At 38.2% G+C, this 17,872-nt stretch overlaps 1 long non-coding RNA gene across 3 annotated transcripts; it reads left to right on the forward strand.

Annotated features, from left to right (window-relative positions):
* Positions 1-400: 400 nt before the first annotated feature.
* Positions 401-14,735, forward strand: LOC127514524 (uncharacterized). Of its 3 annotated transcripts, none has more exons than XR_007930666.1 (3): positions 401-539; positions 12,010-12,181; positions 13,867-14,735. It is a non-coding gene; the product is annotated as an uncharacterized LOC127514524 (long non-coding RNA). The 3 variants fall into 3 exon arrangements; XR_007930665.1 differs by having other exon boundaries at positions 13,864-14,734; XR_007930664.1 differs by lacking the exon at positions 13,867-14,735 and adding an exon at positions 12,430-13,446.
* The last annotated feature ends 3,137 nt before the right edge of the window (positions 14,736-17,872 follow it).

A 17,872-nucleotide genomic window follows, 5' to 3' on the forward strand; every position in this document is an offset into this window, starting at 1 on the left:
TTGGTATATATACATTTTTACAAACACAAACCTACTGCATGACTTAAGAATACTTAGTTATATGACTGTCTTTTTATCATTATAGAGATTGGCCATCATAGATATTCTGCATAGCACCTGTTCGTGTTCCACTGCAGAGAGAAAGTCATATGGGTTTGGGACGACCTTGAGGGTGCGTGAATGTTGACAGACTTTTTATTTTATTTTATTTTTGGAAGAGCTATTCCTTTTTTGAACAACCCAAATATGAGTAAATAATAGTGACAAGAGGACTGAGCAATACACCAGCTGTTTTTACTGACTTGTAAGATTGCAACATGAGTTTTTTCCCCTTCATATCATCTTGACTACTTCCTCATTTGTCCACTAGTGGGCACTCATACTACACTATGTCATTATGCAGAAACACCTCTGTTGTATCTCTCGTCTCCTGCATTAAAGCCGCAGGCGCCGTTGCTACGCAGAGCCCTGTGGAGACCAAGCCGTAACCCGGCTCACTCATCAGAGCGACAGGGAGAGAAAATGTCAGCCCGCTGAAGGTTGGTGAGGTGGCGACGTAATTAATTAATGTTTTGATTTGGTGGCGTTTCATTTTGGCGCAGCGCGAGAGAGTGGCATTTAAAGGGGGAGATATTAATGAATGCAGCGCTGTCGTTAAAGCCATCATATTGTGGATATTAATGAAAGGAGAGGAGGAGGGCATGCTGACACCGAGGAGGAAGAGGGAAGAGAGAAAATGACACAGATAGAGTTTTGAGTGCAGGCGCACAGGTGAAGATAGCACACCCTTTATCCCTCATTTCTGTAAAACCCAACAGCTTAAAGACATATTCAGTGCAACATTTGCTGTGCAGTGTGTAAGCAACGTCTGTAAAGTCTTTCATAGTTCATCTGTCGATTTCATCTGCTAGCTTGCGCCTCATGTATCCTTCTCAAGGCCATATCTGTGTGTTCAAGCCCCGGGCTGAATTCATAGCCTGATGTGTTCTTCACAAGCACTGACAGGCCTGTTTGAGGCATCATGGGATGGAAGAACCTCTTCAGCATTGACGTTTTTGTCTTCTTTTCTCACCGCATGCGGACGCCCGGCCTCACGTCTCTCCTTCCGAGCTGCCTCCGCTATCTATTCCGATCCAGCATTTGCCGAAATGTCTCCGAGCTCTTCCGCAGTCTCAATTACCAGTGATGGCAATCTGCTCGTGCAACCAGAGGCTGCTGCAGGTGGCTCGCCCCCGGGGAACAATATGGAGGAGGCAGGCTGTGTGGCAGCAGCGATTCTGTGAGAGCGAAATGCCTACACAGGTCCAGAGATAAAACAATGTAAAAAAGAGAGTAATGCAGAGTAAAGTTAGTATTTTCATGAAAGATTCCTTGGTTCTGCTCGTTTTGCACAGGTATTTTCACATTGAAAACCTGATCCACCTGTTTGGCATTGTAAATTAGTGATGTACTGAAATTTTACCAAAAGAAAATATTATGATTTTACGTATCTGCCAAATCAGTTTTGGAGGGCTGAAATCATTGAGCAAAATGATGATGTTTAATTAGCGATTCTCCAATGGCGCATTTTGACCGTGTCAATGACTATGCATGCACACTCATAATGCGATAGTAATGATATTTATGCAATATTGTGATTAAACTTTACCTAATGTAAACACAATACTTCGATCAAATTGATGCCAATAATCTCAAAATCATAGCAACCATAATCATAGTAAAATATGTAGCATATGCTGATTTTAATTGCATAGAATTTCCACTTTCAGCCTGGACAGATATATTACTTGTTGTAATTTACCATGCATCCTGGTTAGGACAAAGTGTTAAAATAATGGGATAGTTCACCCTCAAAAATTAATGTCATCATTTACTCAGACTTATGTTGTTACAAACATATATATCTTCAGTCATTAAACTTTAGATGGCACAGGCTGATAGCTCCTTTACATCCAATCTGCAACCAATCACACAAGCTGAGTTGCATCTGCTGATCCTGTAGCCAATGAGATTGTTTGCTCAACATTTAAATAGTCTGGTTCAGAGTTTGCTGTATTAGTCATGCAGCTCGCTATCAGAGTTCCTCTGAGACCCTCCACCTCCCCAGCTCCACCTGTCTAGATCTGCTACAGGATTTATGTATGTGTCTATTCATGCTCACAGCAGCATATCTCTATCTATTAGCAATAGAAAGTCCATACTTGCTCTGCAGCCACAGGAACAACAATAATCAACAGCAGCAGCAGTGTAGCAGATCTAGGACCCTATTTTAACGATCTAAGTGGATGGTGCAAGTGCACTTATGGTGTGTCCCAATTCACTTTTGCTAGTTTAATGATGGGAAAAATGGTCAGTGCACCCAGTGCATGGTTTAAAAGGGTTGTTCCCTTTCTCTTCGTGAGTAATGGGTGTGTTTTGGCCTAAATGTGCAATAACCCAATCAGAGTCTCAGTTTAGTTGCGCTCGCGCCATGCCGGATTCGCTATTTGCATGCTGGAACTTGCAAGCAGAATAACTGAATGCTTCTCTAGCAAGGAAACGGATCTGCTCGTGTGCGAAGTTAAAGCGCACGAGCAGACCATATACAGGACAAGCCAGATTCCACCAAAGCATTTTTATCTTTATGCACTCAATAATAATCTTTTACACTGTAATCCTTTTATTTTTAATATTTCGCATGTTTGTGTGCTGCTGCGCATCCCTGTGTGTGTAATAAGCAGAGTGTACGCCTGTAGGTGCATATTACTAACGCGCTCATTAAATAACTAATATATATATATATATATATATATATATATATATTGCACCATTGACTTTAGACCAGGTTTCAGTTGGTCAATGGCACAGTCTATTTCAGTTGCCTCCAAATAGCAACGCGCCAACAATGCACCTGAACACACCCTTATTTTTAGACCAGCACGCCCATGGGCGCACAAATGGGTGCAAATGAATTTGCTATTTAAACAGCGTGGTGCAGTATGTGAAAATGATAACTGTGTCGGGCTGAAACTAGCAAAAAACACTTGCGTCGTGCCTGGCGCCGCATTGCATCGGGTGTATTATAGGGCCCCTAGTCTGCCAAGAGCAAATACATTAACATTGCCATATTCAATAACATGCTAAAAATATCCAAGACTTGTCATGATTGATTTATAATTTATTTCTTTATCTTATCAAAAAACATTATCACCACTTTGGACATGTTTTAGTTTGAAAAATGCCATAAAAATGCAACATAAACCTGAAGAAAAAAGTTGTAATAGTCATTTTGCAAAGACTAGACAATATAATCTTTTTTTTCATTTGAATGAGAGCTTTTTCAGAACTTTCCAAAATCCAATTTTTATATGATTTTCCACATAAACCAGTTTTGTAATCAGGCTCTGAGGTTGGAATCAAAATTCTGTTTCTGTTCTGTCTCCTTTGGGTCGAGATAAATGCGATATCTGTATCGTTTTTCTTCTTCTATTAGATGTAAATTGCTCAGAAACTATACAGATGGCCTTTTTATAGACCGATATTTCTTATCTGCCCTTGACAGACCCTCTAAATTTAATTTCCCTGCATTTTACAAAAACTCCAGCAATGCTGATGTCATTGGAATGCATTTCTTCTCCATTCTTCTATGTTCTTGAAAGCCCACATTGCACTGCTCGCCATTACAAATTTGAACCCCGTTCCGGTCGCAATCAATTCCATTCTTCTGTGCATTATTGCTCTGGTGTTGGAGACAGGAATCCAGAGATCTTATTAGGCTAAAACAAAGTTATGCATTTCCTTGCCTGGTCTAACGATCCATGGCAATCTGTGAACGCTAAAGACAGGACTTTGACCATAATAGTACTCAAAATTGGGAGAACATGTTAGCAAGAATCTCAGAGAGCTGCTCTGTCTTTGATTTATTGAATGCTCACTCTTGGAAACTCTTGGAAGACTGCGTGAAAGCAGGCAAATGGAATTAAATTTTTAAATTTAGCCACCCTCCCTCCAAGGATGTCATGTTGAAAATCCCAATACTAAGTGACATGGTTTGGACGTGCACTTTGAAGAATTTGAGAATTAGGAGACAATGCTCAGTGATTTAAATTTAATTTGGTATAATAAGAGGGCACTTTCAAAAGTTATTTTTCACAACTGGACAAATCTTCACTCAGCGGCAAGGGAAAAAATGTCGAATGATCCCCTTTTTTTTTTTTTTTTTTCACCCACTGTCTTGTAATTGATTTTGATGAGATGACATTTAATCATAATCATTGGCATATTTGTCCTTAAAGGCTTTGAGTAAGAAGCTGAGAATTATGTGAATGTATTTATATAACAGTTAGTTCTGGTCCTCAAATCTTGAAAAGGCTGAGAGCCTTTTCCAGCCATGCGGTATTATACTAATATCACACAGAAGCGATTTCACAATTTGTATCACTCCACTACTGGAGTTTGTTTCGCTGAATGTAGTTTTAAGAGTTTTTTTAGGCAAGTATGTAAAAACATAGTGCCATTTTGAAAATTTGGGTAGCACTTTATTTTACAGTCCTGTTTCCCATGTACATAATATGTACTTATTATAGTAATTGCAATAACTGGGTAATAGGTACTAACCCTGAACCTAGCCCTAAACCTAACCTTAACCCATGTAGTTACCTTATATTAACCAATAATTTCTTATGTAAGTACACTATAAGTACACATAAGTGCACGTACTGTAAAATAAAGTGCAACCAAAATTTGTTTAGATGTTTTCATAACTTTCTATTTTTATTCAACTTAAAGGGGATGTCTAATGCTATTTCATGCATTCTGACTTATTTACACAGTTGGATTCTCATGATAAACATGCACAAAAATAAGTTGGACGTATGACAGAGTATTTCTGTGCCATATACACTCCTTTAGTGTTCGTATAAGTTTCGGAAAGTTTTTTTTTTTAGTATGGCCCTGTATGACGTCATAAAGGGTGAAATTCCTTAAATGAGCACTTCTCCCGGAAGAGCGCGCACACATCAACCAGGGGTTCGTTTCCCGAAAGCATCGTTAGCCAACTATGGTCGAAAGTGCCCTTGAGCTCTATCAGTAACGACAGAACTTGCGACCATAGTTTGCTTTGGGAAACGCAACCCAGAGCAAGAGCACTCCCATCAACATCCTACGTTTGGGTTATGGAAGTCGTCTTTTGACTTGAGTTAGGGACTGTTAGTGATTGTGATTTCAACTTCAGTGAAAGTTAAATTTTTACGCCATCAGATGGCGACAAAGACTGTCTTTATAAGTGAGTGAGCTTCATAAAGAAACAACACCTTATAAGACATCAACTACCGCTGTCATGGGAAATCCCCTTGACAAAGATATCGCTTTCCTCAGCGGACATTCAAACTGATTTTTTTATTATGAATATAAGATTTACCTGAAGAATAAATGCTATATCAGATGCAGACTGATATAGCATTGTCTGAACCCGGCATTGGTCGATCTCTCTCTTTCATTATACTATACATAATACAGTAAGCTTCAATGAAGCAAACCAGCATTCCTTCGTTAATAGTTCTAAAGTGACCTTTTTTGAATTCGTAACAGGGGTCTTGGGTCATCTGCTTAACTGTCAACTTGAGAAGTGAAAATAAGAGGGTTTTTAAAGACTATCTATTGTTGTTTCTTATTTATTTAGACACTTGTGCCATCGCACTGTTGTATAAAAGTAATGTCACACTAATAGTCTGGCGATATTGCTCATATATAATGCAACTGACCAAGATATCTCCTTTTAGTATGTACTGTATAAGAACCACATTCAGTCACATTCTACTCCAATGATCTGGTCAATTCTTCACAATTACTTTGTCTATTGGCAGGCGTTCTGAACCTTTGGTTTGATAACCAGACGTATAAATTTCAATCCCCTAGCTTTGGAGACAATTTAAAGCCTCATTTATTTATATATTTAGTTTTTTTTTTTTTTTTTTTTTTTCACAATAAGATATCCCACCTCCGAATGTTGGACATTTCAGGCTTTTTGCCATCATGCATCCTCTGAGCAGATATGAAAACATGTATCTCATAATAATTCAGATTTAGTATCATGCAAATTTGATTTCATGAATTTTCCCTGCATTTATAAAAGCAAACAAACATTATCTGCCAGTCATCTGTGTTTACTGTATTTGAATTTCCGTTTCATAAATTTTAATGTCATAAATATGCATATTTCTGATTAGATCAAAACAGAGCTGGGATGGGTAAGGTACTATTGTTATGGATACAGATGTCTTTAAGATTCTGAGAAGATGTCTGCTGATTCCAGTTTTTATGCATATGTATATAAATCTGTACACTAAGCTCAAGCATGCAAACAAAGACTGCAAAGCCTTCTGGGAGAAATGCTTGAGAAAGCAAACTCCATAGCTCTGTTCCAAAACCTAGTCAGCTGTCTACCTACACAGCATTTTAAGGCATCACAGATAGCAAGACTCAAAGGCTGTTATGACAGGTTGTTCCTTCTAAGATGCCTTCTTTTGGCCAAAAAGGCAGCATCAAGCATATGCTTCACACAAAAGGTAATCTCATGATGCATTGCTTCAAAAAGGTTAAATTAAAGTCAATATCAGACATTTTTGATTTTTAATACATTTATTTTTTGTTGCTTTTCCATGTTGAATGAAAACCGTTTTTGTGGCACGCTACTGTATGTAATTTTATGATTTGATTATCTCATCATTAGCTTACCAGCATGCTAACATCTCACTACTTTGTGTGATGAGTTTGCTGCTTAAGAGTTGCTGCTTTATGTAGGGATGAAAAAAATAGCAAACAAGCCTAAGGTGGATTTTAGCTGGTTTAAGCTTGCCTGGCTACATAGTTTGGCCAGCTGGAGTGTGCTCCTCTAAAACCAGCCAAAAGACTGACCAGGGGTGCGTTTCCCAAAAGTATCGTTAGCCATCGCAAGTTCCGTCATTACTAACATAGTTCAACGATTTAGTGTTTCCCGAAACCATAGTTCAAATGAACATTCACAAACTGCATCGCAAACTTGTGTGATTGGAAAGACAGCTCTCGAGCTGTGGTTAGAAGCATAATTTCTTGTTTTTATGACATTTGGACTTAATAAATCATTATCTTGATTAAAATAAGCAAGCTGACATTAAGTACATTGTATTATAAGGGCCCTATTTTAATGATCTAAGTGCATGGTCTAAAGCGCACAACGCAAGTGCACTTAGGGCGTGTCCGAATCCACTTTTGCTAGTTTAATGACAGTTTAACATTTTGGGTGTAGTGTGCAATAAACCAGTCAGATTCTCATCTCCCATTCCCTTTAAAAGCCACTTGAGCTCATGCCATGGCGGATTCACTATTTACATGGCAGAATTTGCAAGCTGAAAAACTGAACGCTTCTCTAATGAGGAAACAGATCTGCTCATGCGCGAGGTTAAAGCGCACAAGCAGACCATCTACGGGAAAAGCCGGATTCCACCGAAGCATTTTTATCTTTATGCACACAATAATAATCTTTTACATTGTAATCATTTTATTTTTAATATTTGGCATGTTTGTGTGCTGCTGTGTGTCCCTGTGTGTATAAGCAGAGCGTACGTGTGTTGTGCACCCGCCTATAGGCGCATATTATTAACGCGACTTTAGACTAGGTATTTGTTGGTCAATGGCACAGTCGTTTTCAGTTGCCTCAAAATAGCAACGTGTCAACAATGCGCCTGAACACACCTCGTTTTCAGACCAGCACGCCCATGGGTGCACAAATGGGTGCAAATGCATTTGCTATTTAAACAACATGGCGCAGGACGCGAAAATTATAACTGCGTCTGGCTGAAATTAGCAAAAAACACTTGCGTCGCACCTGGCGCCGCATTGCGCCGGGTCTATAGGGCCCACAATCTTTTATTTCGAATAAATACATATGTCATTTACATATTTTAGTTTGTCAAGAGATTTTAAGCACCGTTTTTGAAGAGTGCGCATGTGCGTATGTGCTCTGGTAAAGCAAAATAACTGAAAAAAATGAGAATTAGTCCTCAGATGCCAAGTCCGTAATAGCAAAAAATCTAGCATTAATTTGATCTCAAATAGATTTAAAGAAGTTATTACTCCACCACCTCCATGACATCATTCACCAGCGTGGCTGAACGATGGGTTTAAGACAATACGGTTTCGGGAAACAGTCGTAACTAGCTAGTTGATTTGTTCAGTGCTGCATCTTACTATGGTAGTGAAGCAGAGAGTTACATTGTTGTACGGTAAACACACCCCAGGCTGAGAGACTAGCTAAAACAGCTTAGTCTGGCTAACACACACACACCCTATTTTTTCAGTAGGGTTTTTCAGTACATGGTTGTTTTCTAGCTGGTCTTGAGCTCTAGACCATCTTGGACCAGCTACGAACCAGCTACCAGCTGGTCATTCTATCTTTAGTGGATCAAACTGGATTTTGGAACACGGTAACTGATCAACTGGCAAGCTTAAAACCAGCTACCACTTTTCAATTGGAATTTCCAACTGAGTTAGAGGACACTACAATGTATGTAATAAAACTACAAACCTGATTCCAAAAAAGTTGGGACACTGTACAAATTGTGAATAAAAAAGGAATGCAATGATGTGGAAGTTTCAAATTTCAATATTTTATTCAGAATACAACATAGATGACATATCAAATGTTTAAACTGAGAAAATGTATCATTTTAAAGGAAAAATAAGTTTATTTTAAATTTCATAGCATCAACACATCTCAAAAAAGTTGGGACAAGGCCATGTTTACCACTGTGTGGCATCCCCTCTTCTTTTTATAACAGTCTGCACACGTCTGGGGACTGAGGAGACAAGTTGCTCAAGTTTAGGAATAGGAATGTTGTCCCATTCTTGTCTAATACAGGCTTCTAGTTGCTCAACTGTCTTAGGTCTTCTTTGTCGCATCTTCCTCTTTATGATGCGCCAAATGTTTTCTATGGGTGAAAGATCTGGACTGCAGGCTGGCCATTTCAGTACCCGGATCCTTCTTCTACGCAGCCATGATGTTGTAATTGATGCAGTATGTGGTCTGGCATTGTCATGTTGGAAAATGCAAGGTCTTCCCTGAAAGAGACGACGTCTGGATGGGAGCATATGTTGTTCTAGAACTTGGATATACCTTTCAGCATTGATGGTGCCTTTCCAGATGTGTAAGCTACTCATGCAACACCATACCATCAGAGATGCAGGCTTCTGAACTGAGCGCTGATAACAACTTGGGTTGTCCATGTCCGGATGACATGGCGTCCCAGTTTTCCAAAAAGAACTTCAAATTTTGATTTGTCTCACCACAGAACAGTTTTCCACTTTGCCACAGTCCATTTTAAATGAGCCTTGGCCCAGAGAAAACGCCTGCGCTTCTGGATCATGTTTAGATATGGCTTCTTTTTTGACCTATAGAGTTTTAGCCGGCAACGGCGAATGGCACGGTGGATTGTGTTCACCGACAATGTTTTCTGGAAGTATTTCTGAGCCCATGTTGTGATTTCCATTACAGTAGCATTCCTGTATGTGATGCAGTGCCGCCTAAGGACCCGAAGATCACGGGCATCCAGTATCGTTTTCCGGCCTTGACCCTTACGCACAGAGATTGTTCCAGATCCTCTGAATCTTTGGATGATATTATGCACTGTAGATGATGATAACTTCAAACTCTTTGCAATTTTTCTCTGAGAAACTCCTTTCTGATATTGCTCCACTATTTTTTGCTGCAGCATTGGGGGAATTGGTGATCCTCTGCCCATCTTGACTTCTGAGAGACACTGCCACTCTGAGAGGCTCTTTTTGTACCCAATCATGTTGCCAATTGACCTAATAAGTTGCAAACTGGTCCTCCAGCTGTTTCTTATATGTACATTTAACTTTTCCGGCCTCTTATTGCTACCTGTCCCAACTTTTTTGGAATGTGTAGCTCTCATGAAATCCAAAATGAGCCAATATTTGGCATGACATTTCAAAATGTCTCACTTTCAACATTTGATATGTTATCTAAATTCTATTGTGAAAAAAATATAAGTTTATGAGATTTGTAAATTATTGCATTCCTTTTTTATTCACAATTTGTACAGTGGCCCAACTTTTTTGGAATCGGGTTTGTACATTTGTATGTAAATTACTATACTTTTCCAGCGTCTCCTATAAGCTGTGAGGATGAAGAATAGATATGTTTTGTGTATGAATGTGTGTGTGTGTGTGTGTGTGTGTAATACTGTATATGTAGGGTGGTAACCACCATTGACATTTAAATTACCATGAGTTGTTCAATAACCAAATGCTTAACTCTTACATTACCTTTTTTTTTTTTTTTTTTTTAATATTTGGTTACATCTTTGAACATATGTGGATTGGAGAACCAATACGGATTATGAGGGTTCTTTCAAGTGGTCTCAAGGGCCAACAAAGAGACCACAAAGAAAAAATCAAAAGGGAATTATCAAAAGGCTGATAATCATCAGGCACATAGATAAATTTGAATTCATTCAAAACACTTTGACCAAAAATTGTGACTAGAATCACAATATCTGTTCCTGTTCTGTTCTGACAAAACAAATAAGTAAATAAGCTCTAGCAAGCTAAATAAATAAAAGTCGATTTCCTCCCTTCACTGTGTGGATGAGCAGAAGTGAATGTGGTGCCAAGCAGACCATGAAAGGAGATTATCGGAGAGAGTGAGAGAAACGCTTCGCCTAGAGGAGAACACTTCCTCAAACAATGACGGTGAAGACTTAACCAAACAAACAGAGGAAGAACAATAGGAAATATGAAGAGAGGACACTCTTGAGACAGGGAAAGGTTTCCTCAGCACAGCATTATTTGCTGCTCGGCTGACTCTGTGGCTCGCCTTTACACCAGTCAGAAGGCACCGTACAATAGGCCTGTCTGTGATTATTGTGCTTCATAACTGAGATTTTTTTGAGCCTCATACAACTGACAAGAATCTTACAAGCTCCCATTTTGCTTGCTTCATAGATTCAGCCCGGCTCCTATTACAGTAAAATCGATTTCTGTCGATCAGAGGTTGAACGGACTGTTTTTTTGAGGATAACAATCAGAAAACTTTCATTTTAGGATTTGCTTTTGTTTATTACGGTTAGAACTTTCTGCTGTAGCTTTTGGTCCTTCACTTTTTTTAACTAGATGTGTCATATACTAATATGCCAGTATATACCAGACCAAGATTTTCTTGTTTTTCAGTAAAAGTATCTCAAAATCCTTAAAACAGGGTCAATTTATTTTAGAAGCAACACTGTATAAGATGGTAAGACTTACATTCATTGTATCTTGAATATTAATGTATTTTGTGATACTTCGCTGGCAGATTACTTTCACACTTATTTTTAATTTTATACTTAAACCATAAAAAAAACATCTGCCATTGGAGTAATACATTTGTATTAAGAATACATTCTCTGAAAGTAAGTTTTAATAACTCCTCAGGTAAATTGATTTTATTTCAAGTATTTTTTTTTTTTTTAATTCAATTGGAAAAGTAGAAAAAAAAATCTTATAAGTCAAAGTTTAAAGTGCTTTTGAGTCCTTGAGTGATGGCTGCTGATATCAAATAAAATAGTGAGTGCATTAAACTAAAAGTTACCACAGAAGTTCCTTTGTGGTAACCTTGATCTGTATAATTTAATTCATTTGTGTTTGCTAAGGCAAGCATTGCTAATTGGTACAGCTCTGAACAAGCCATTGCTAGGGCCCTGTTCAAATTATTTTAGTCATTTCTGTACTATTTTAATTGGTCAGTAGAAGGCTTTTTCTTCTGTCTTTTCCCTCTTCAAAATTATTGGCAACAACCAGGAAATGATGTTGACACATCATTTCAAGATAATGTTATCTCTAAACTGGACTAATTTGGCCAGTCATGCTAAAAGTTTGTTGTTTTAATAAAGGTAATTTTAGGGTTTGTTGGGAAAAAAAAAGAATAGCCTACATTTAGTGTGTAATAATGGCAATCCTGTATTCTTATATTGCCGACACTGTTTTGACTTGCAGTAAATGGAGTCGATTCCGTCAACTCCTACGGTGGGATTCGAGAATTGGAGTTGACTCCGAAAAACCTGGAATCGAACACCCCTAGCTACTGACAGGATGCTTTCTGTGTGCGCGCTCCAAGCGGAACAAGTGTTCAGTCAAATCCACACAATATGTCAAAATGCCCGCCTTGGTGAGTTTCCCAAATTGCTTTTTTGTTGTTCTCTTTTGGAAAAATACATTAACCAAAAATGAAAAAAATGGCTCCTGACCCCTGCCCTAGCATAATGACAATGGGTTGTGCAGGGTCAAGCACCAAAAAATCTTGTTGCTTTCATTTTGAGATAATTTTCTTTTCTTTAAAAAAATAATAGCCTACATTTAATGTGTAATGATGGCAATCTTGTATTCTTATATTGCCGACACTGTTTTGACTAACAGTAAATGGAGTTGATTCCATCGACTTCTACGGTGGCAGTTGGGAATCAGAGTCGACTCTGAAAAACCTGGAATTGAACACCCCTAGCTACCGACAGGATGCTTTCTGTGTGCGCGCTCCAAGCGGAACACGCAACACGGACAAGCATAGTATCCTTTGTGTTCGTGCCTAAACGGTAAAATCCACACATGTCAAAATGCCCGCCTTGGTGCAAAGTGCTTTTTTGTTGTTCTCTTTTGGAAAAATACATTAAAACAAAAATGAAAAAATGGCTCCTGACCCCTGCCCTAGCATAATGACAATGAGTTTTGCAAGGTCAAGCACCAAAAAATCGTTGTTTTCATTTAGAGATTTTTTTTTTTCTTTTATCATTTTCACACCTTTTTACCTTTGTCGTGAATTGTAGATATTTACTTCCACAACTTCTTTTGAATTGTAATTTGAGATTTAAAGACACACAGTCACCCATTGCAGTCAGATGTGTTGACACAATTTATTCGAAGCCCTTTTGAAGTTTAATGAAGCCCTGACTTGCATAAACAGTTTGGCTCTCAGCTCATGTCACTCTTTTTAATGTTGACATGGTGCTAAATATTATTACAAAAATGGTGCTAATATTCAACCTTGTCAAGCAATTCTATGAATGAATTTACATGAGGGTCATTAGTTAACTGTAATTATTATGGCCAGGTCAGTCTTGCAGCATAACCCTTCAGTCTGTTTTAATGAAGCTTTAATTATGGTTATGCATGTGTTTAAATACCAATGTTATATATTGTGGTTTCTCAGCTAAAGAATAAATGAGTGATACATGTTGCTGAGGCATGTTTATATTGTACATTATTGCTTTTTTATCGTGGGTTATATTGCACCATATTTTTCTGAGGAATATGTCTCATAATTATAGTGCATTACAGTGTAAGCTGAGCTGTCCAGATGTGCTTTACTAATGTTGTTAAAATGGCTGCTCTACCATAAAACCACAATAAATAAAAGCAGGCTGCATCTCAGTTACTGCACATATTGTTTTGTGGTTTGTGGAAACTAATCAAGGTTTGTTTCAGGACATATATTGATGCCTCAGAGTTTGGTCTTCAACAAAAGTGAAAAGATCAATCTTTCTAAATCGTCTTCTCGCTGCACATTGAGTGGAACAAATAGTACACATTACTGGTGATAAAATAGACAATGCCATGGCAGCCCACTTCTAAATGCTCCCAAGCCAGCTGTTTTTGCTTCCTGCCTTCAAATGCAACCTTGAATGTGATCTTTTTTTCCCCCTGTTCATAGCTACTTATTTATTTCAATGCACAAACTGTGAGCCTTTATGTTTGCTTTTGGGTCACAATGTCAATCCCTTATTTTTACTACAAAGATTACGCCATTGTACCACCGTGTTTGGGCCGTGACCTTTGCCTCTTTGTTTTTCTGAACAGCAGCCAGTTCCTCAACCAGAGTCGCAGACTGGAGCCCAAGAGACAATCCTGCAAGACTCCAGATCGCCTGGAACTGCTTTAGTCCAATGCTTCCAATGAACCGCTAGGAACAAAGGCAAGCATCCCGCCTTCGTGTTGGCCTCGGAGAAGGCAGCACATGTGGCACGTTGATAACTGCATGCTTGAGTGTTCATTTTATTCCAGCGTGTCCTCATGTGCATTTAGCAGCGTGTGAGGGCTGGCGGAAGAGGTTGAAAAGGTTTCAATTTAATTAAGGTATGCTGATTTGTAATTGTACACTGGACAAATAACATTATTGTTTAATCTAAAGAAGACGGATCCTGTTTAGGAAACTCAGTAAAGGTAATAGAGTGCTGCAGGGATAACCTACTGTGTTTTTATAGGCCAAAACCCAGGAAAAAAGTTAGCATTTTAACTTCCAATTCCATCGTCCCGAAGTCAGTGGATTTTTCCAAATGGGTTTTTTGGTAAAATGCCTGAAAAAAGGTCTGTGGTTAAACAAGCTCAAGATATTTTCATGATTTACTCTACAACATAAAATACATCATTAATACTGTACTTCCTTGTGATTTTTTTTTTTTTTTTTTTAACTTGTCTTGAAAAAACTGGTTGCTAACAAGTGGTTAGCAACCACTTAAAAAGTGGTTGCTAAATGTTGTTTGACATTAAACATCAAGCCAAAAAGATTTGCTCATCTAATTGATAGTTCACTCACACAACCTCATTGTGTTTCTGTTGCAAATTATTGTAACTCAACCTTTCAGGGAAAATGTTTTTTAAATAAAGACTGAAAGAGTTGTCGGAAGCTTTGTGATGGTGACGTTGAAGTAGGGATGGATGATTAATCAAAAAGTAATCAAAACAGAAATTCAGAACCTCTAACCGACGTAATTTCCCTATTATTTCAGTTTTTTAATCCTGTTTAATAATTTCCCCTTAAAAACATACTACCGCGTGTGTAGTCACGTGACTCCGCCCCGTCCAGTGAGTGGCATGGAAGCAACACGGAGGCGAATGCCGAGTCATGGCACGCGAGCGGTGAGTCCTGAAGTGAGATCACTTTCACTTGCGTCTTCACTAAACTTTGTCAATTGTATGTGTTTTGAGGTTTGCCAGTTTGGACATTGAAGAGATTTTAGACCATTGGATCTAATCATTATATTGAGCTACTGCGCTAACGCATTGTGGCACACGAACATTCATAAAGACAGCTTGCACATCACGTGAAGATCGCGCGCACAGAGAGGAGCGCAGAAACTCGTTGTCAACGCTGTTCTGTGATTTATCACTAAAGTAGCTTAGAAACTCAAACGTTATAACATATTTTTCCACTTTTGAAGTAACTATGTACAACCCACAGCTTCACAATTAATAGAGAGATGTTATGACTAATTCATACACTCAATCGCTCTCATTAATGCATTAAAATAAATTTACTAGTCTGGTACTGTGCAAATTTATCTTTATCTGATTTACAACGAGCAGAAATCTGTAATAAATTTTTACGAACCACAGATAAAATAACTGCTGAAAGTGGGCTGTTATGTTGGAGCACTCTTTCATTAGGATAAAAATATTCCACCTTTAGTAGTCAAGCATATCTACAGTACAAACCTTGTAAGTGAACTATGAGGGCAAAAAAATAAAAGAAAAAAGAAACAGACAAAATAATCGCTCATTAATCATAATCGAGGTAAAAAGTTCAATTATTCGAGATTTTGATTTTAGGTCATAATCATCCAGCCCTACATTGAAGTCATGTGACCGTATGTAGTTCGTTTACAGCCCACGTTTAGCTTTTTACTTCTGATGATGGTATTTAGGCTTCAAAATTCATAAAGTTTTTTGTTTTTCATTTCTAAAGACTATCATGATGAACAAAGCTTGTAAGAGTTTTGTTAGTCACTAAGCTCATTTTGTGCAATAATCCAAAAGCCAATGGAAAATTGTTTTTTTGTCAAGTGAACCAAGGTGATTGGCCTACGAAAATATGTAATCAGTTGATTTTCCTTATAAGAGATCAAATGCGTGTCATCTTTTCCCTTCTCTTTTTCAGACAGACCACAATACTGCACATAAAAACTTCCAAACACATTCCCATCAAATTATCAAATGCAGGCAACTTTCATGTCACAGCAAAGAGCGTTTATTAGAACTCATGTTTTGTGTTTTAGCACAGTCTCAGGAATGCAAATGAAACTCGTCCCCAGATAACTGCGTCTAGTGCGGGCACACCTTCTCTCCCACACATCACAAGAAGCGCTGCAAAGCACGGCGCTTTCATTTATTAATTATGCAAGGTGGGCTCCGCATTTGTCAACGCCACCATCAATTACTCCCTGCAAATGATGCAGACGGATGAGGCGACGGCAAAATCAAGGTGCCTGAGTCCTTTGCTGAGGATCATGGGAGGTGACAGGCAGCTCTGCTTTACACTCGCGCAACTTGAAACAGTTGCCAAAGGCGATATGTTTCTCATCACTCCAGTCTTGTCCACATTGGTGGAGGTGTTGGGCGAGCAGGTTGAATCGGGCGTGTTGCGCCGGCTGAGCTGTGATTGAGACGATGAGAGTTGGCTTCTAGTGTTACAAACACTTCACGTAGCCTTAAGTACATTTTTGCGTTGTTTGTGACCTGTTGAAAGTCTTGATTAATGGAGACTTAAGTTAGATTTAGCATTGCTTTCTGTTCTTCGTCTGCCCTGGTTTGTTTTTTTTCCAGTCATTACACATACTGTAGGTTTCTGGGCATAATGTAATAACAGCTAAACATAAACCAGATCATGGTGAGGTAAACATCCTTGTCATTACATAGTGCTTCACCCCCAAGGGGGTGATCATTAATGTGACAATGAAATGGCTGTTCACATCCCAATTGGCTTTTGTAATCTCACGTATGTGAGTGAAACTGGATGTTATATTACAACGTTAAATATGTGGGACAGGGATTTATTTTATCCATTGTAATTTTATTGGATCGTGCAAAGGGGCATTGCTGACAAAATGTGTGAGATTTGTTCGAGATTTGGAGAACTTTTTTAACATTTTGGCGAATTGGTGGCTAATTTGTACAATCTGCTTAGGTCCCATTGGTTGATATGTTTAGGGATGCAGTTAGGGGCAGAACTTCATGCTTGATGTTTTTGACCTTCATGTTTTTCTAAAAATCGTTTGAATTCATACAAAATCACCACCTCCAAAAAAGGTTACATTATCCTGTGAGATTTGAGTTGGTGTTGCATACCAGAGGGGAGTCAGGTGGTCAGATGGGAGAGAAGAGTAGAGAAAGAAAGATTTGTAACATTATCAAAAAAATGACAGTTCTAATATGTATGTTAACAGTGGCGGCGTAAGGCTGGGGCTTGCTGGGGCCATAGGCCCACCAAAATTTGCTTAGCATTGGCGCACAGGCGTCTTTAACTGTTGCATTTCGTCTGCTTTTTCAGTTTCTCATGCTGCATTTTCCTTCCTTCATTCCGCGTGTTCCTTCATTTAGCTCACTGCAGTTTTAAAGCCCTACGTACGCCTATAAGTCTATGGGACTTTCAATAAATCATTATTGGTTAATAAATAAATAAATAAATAAATAAATAAATAAATAAAATCCTGGAGCCACCACTGTATGTTGATGAAGAACTGTGAAAATAATAATGTAACTTTTATTAATATTTCTTACATTTTCAAAAGGACATCATTAACAGTAAAACTATGTTCACAGGCCATTTTGTTGTATTTGAGTGTAAAAAAGATATTCAATGTTAAATATCTAGAATATATAGAATCAATTTTATCTACTGGATCTTGATTAGATATCAAAAATTGATGGCTATACCATAATGAAGGCAGGTGGTTGGAGAGGAAGGGTTAAAAAAGTAAGACAGATGCCAGTCAAAATAATTTTTTTTTTTTTTTTTTGATGAATAGTGCACAGTACTACCAGAAATATGCAATACATTTATGGATTTTACTCTGACATTCCATTCCAAACC

This window comes from Ctenopharyngodon idella, chromosome 6 (genome assembly GCF_019924925.1).
Source record: "Ctenopharyngodon idella isolate HZGC_01 chromosome 6, HZGC01, whole genome shotgun sequence".
NCBI lineage: Eukaryota > Metazoa > Chordata > Actinopteri > Cypriniformes > Xenocyprididae > Ctenopharyngodon > Ctenopharyngodon idella.